Raw genomic sequence first — 3,705 nt, 5'->3', positions numbered from 1 at the left:
CCTTTTATGATTTGATTTTGGAAAAAGATACATATAAGCTATTCAACTATTTCAAAATAGCAAAAGTTATTGAACTCGAATAAGTTTCAAATTCATTCATAAATCTGAAAAAATATATATATAATTAACATTTTTAGTAGGTTAACAACAAGTTTGAATTGTCATGTATATATTTTATTATTTTTATTATCCTACTAAACATTTGACTCTCTTCATGAATGTAATGTTTTTCTAATTTTATTTCTTGATATGTCAAATATTGTATTTAAAAATAATTTTTTAATTTATTTTAATAATTTCAAATAAAATAATTATTTTTAAAAAATAAAATAATTATTTTGAAAATAAAATAAATAAAATAATTATGACTAACGGGAGATGAAGCGGTAGCAAGCCATGGAGACAGTTCCCTTCGTCTCCATGGGCCCATGGCGACCAGAGATGAAGGGGGCCTTCATCTCCGAGACTAGCTCGACGGTCCCTTCGTCTCCGCCCAACTAGGGATGCTGTTTTTTTTATATATTTATTTTAAAACAATTATTTTATTTTAAATTATTAAAATAAAATTTTAAAAAAAATACTATATTATTTTAAAGACACGTCAGGGAAATAAAATTATGAAAACATGACATCCAAGAGGAGGGTCAAATGCTTAGTAAGATAATAAAAATAATAAAATAAAATATACACATGTCAATCCAAACCTGTTGTTAACCTGCTAAAAAAGCTAATTGCACTTTTTTTCCATGTTCATAGATGAATTTGGAGTTTATTCGAGTTCGGTGACTTAATTGTTATCCCCAAATAGTTCAATAGGCATATTTGTACCTTTTTCCTTTGATTTTTTAAAAAAGGAATAAGGGTCAAATAGGTCATCCAACCATACACAATAATGCAATCAGGCCACTGAACTCAAAAAGCTACAATTGAGTCCCTAAACTAACATATTTCAAACAATTTTGTCTAATTTGCAGATTTCCCCCAATTCTAACAGGTCACTTAATTTAAAATATTTTTTAAAAAAAATATTTAATTAAAATAAACTAAAATAATATTTTTTTTTAAAGCATCGTCTCCGGAATAGCCAATAGGGAGAGAAATCGGAGATGGCAGTGCGCAGGTCGCCGTCATAGACTTGGAGTTTGCAGTCAGTAGTTCTGCACTTCCGCTTCGACTTCACAGCGAGACTGGGAGAACTCGAGAAGGCCAAACCGCACTGGCAGCACGCAGGTCACCGATCGGAGACTCGGAATTCGCAGTCGGCAGTTCCGGCGTTCCCCTGCGACCGCAGGTTGCCGGTCACTTCGCGCCTTCGCCTTTGCATAGTTCGTAGAGAGCAGAGAGTGAGAGACAGGGAGAAGGCGCCATGGCCATGACTGGAGACCTTCGTTTTCAGCGGATACGATGGTTTTTTCTAATCTTTTATTTTTTTAGTTTATTTTAATTAATTATTTTTAAAAAATTATTTTTAAATAATATTTTAAATTGAGTGACCTGTTAGAAAGGGGAAAACCTACAAATTGAATAAATTGCTTGAAATAGGTTAGTTTAGGGACTTAATTGTAGTTTTTTTGAGTTCAGTGACCTAATTGCATTATCTTGTGCGGTTCGATGGGCTATTTAACCCTTATTCCTTATTAAAAAAAAAACAAAAAAAAAGGTTCAAATAGGCCATCCAACTACACACCAACATGCAATTAGGCCACCCAACTCAAAAAAGCTAAAATTAGGTCATTGAACTACACAAATTCATGCAATTTCATCAAAAATGACTTGTATACCTATTGATACGTTGACGTGTCAGTTACCAAATTAAAAAATAATTTTTTAACTTTTACTTTAATAATTTTAAATAATAAATTATTTTAAAATTAAAATTAAAAAAAAAAAATAAAAAACAATATGCCGGAGACGAAGGGGTCCCCTTCGTTTCCGTCCAGCCACGGAGACGAAGGGGACCCCTTCGTCTCCGACCAGCCATGGAGACGAAGGGGACCCCTTCGTCTCCGGCCAGCCATGGAGACGAAGGGGACCCCTTCGTCTCCGGCCAGCCATGGAGACGAAGGGTTCTCCATGGCTGGCCGGAGACGAAGCCTTCGGCGAATTGTTTTTTTTTTATTATTAATTTTTTTTTAATTTTAAAATAATTTATTATTTAAAATTATTAAAATAAAAGTTTAAAAATTATTTTTAATTTTGAAACCGACACAATAGGTAAACAAGTCATTTTTGGTGAAATTGCATTAATTTGCGTAGTTCAGGGACCTAATTGTAGTTTTTGTGAGTTCGATGGCCTAATTGTATTTTTGTGTGTAATTGGATGGCCTATTTGACCCTTATTCCATAAATAAATAAAAGGTCAAATTGACTCTTTTAAGTAATTCGGATAGTGCAATTAGGTTCTCTGAGTAAAAAACAAAATCATTTATATTTTTTAAACCTGTAAAATTGTTCAATTGAGTCCAAATCGACCAGTATAGCAGGTTAATTCTTCACAAACTTGACATTTTTAAAATATTTTTTATTTTTATTGTTTAAAAATCTTTTTCTTTATTTATTAAAGAGTGAATTCCCTTTTTTTCCATAGACTTATTGTGGCTTGGACAATTTTAGTCCTCCATAAAAAAAAAAATAAATAAAATAAAAATTGACACATTTTGGACACATTTATTATGACATGGACAATTTTGATCTTCCATCAGTTGACCGTCTAAGAGAGGGGTATTTCTGTCAATTTAGGCTATCTCCTTCGTGAAAGAAAGTTGTGTGGTAAGGTTATCCGGCCGGTTTCAACGCAGGAACCAGAGTGCTAAGCAAAGACGTCGTGATTTCTCCGAAGCCCAAACTTTATGCTAGGCTCTACATGCCGCCCATAACTCCTGTAGGCTTGAAACTTCCGCTTTTGTTGTACTTCTACGACGGCGCATTTGTGGTTGAGTCAGCCTTCTCGCCCACATACATGAAGCCGCTCAACTTGCTGGCGGCGTAGGCCAACGTCTTGATTGCATCGGTGGATTTCATATCTAAAAATCCTATTCTACCCGAAGGCCTAATCTAATCCTTTATATAATAAAGCTATATGGTTTGGGAAATAATTAATGTTACAATTAATACAACAACATCCTTTATTATTAAAAAAAAAAAAAAAACGCAACATTTAAAAAATAAAATAGCTATATATTATATAATCATATAAAAAATATACTTTTGAAAAATAAAATAGCTAAATATTATATAATCAAATAAAAAATGTGTTCAATTAGAGTTTAAATTTACACATATAAAATTTGAAATTTGCTTTCCAAATGTAATTATTTTAGTTATTATTTGTATTGTGAAAATTATAATATAGATGAAATACAATTACAAATAAATCAATGTAATTATGTAAATTATCTCTATAAGTTTATTTGAATATGCACATAATTATAGATTATATTAACCATACAAAATTATAATTTTAATTTTAATTGTAATTTTGTATTCTATAAAAATAATAAATACTTGACCAATGAAAGCTCACAAATATTATTATATTAAATAATTTAAAATATTTTAGTTTTTCTATTTTTTTATTTATATTTATAATAACATAATTTTTTTCCGTGCATCGCGCGGGTGAATTACTAGTATAATTTAAGAGTTAATTCCAGCAATGGTCCTCCGACTATATTGATTTTCCAAAATTAGTCCCCGACTTTTAAT

This window comes from Ipomoea nil, unplaced genomic scaffold (genome assembly GCF_001879475.1).
Source record: "Ipomoea nil cultivar Tokyo-kokei standard unplaced genomic scaffold, Asagao_1.1 scaffold0803, whole genome shotgun sequence".
Classification (NCBI taxonomy): domain Eukaryota; kingdom Viridiplantae; phylum Streptophyta; class Magnoliopsida; order Solanales; family Convolvulaceae; genus Ipomoea; species Ipomoea nil.
This window is presented reverse-complemented; position numbering follows the sequence as displayed.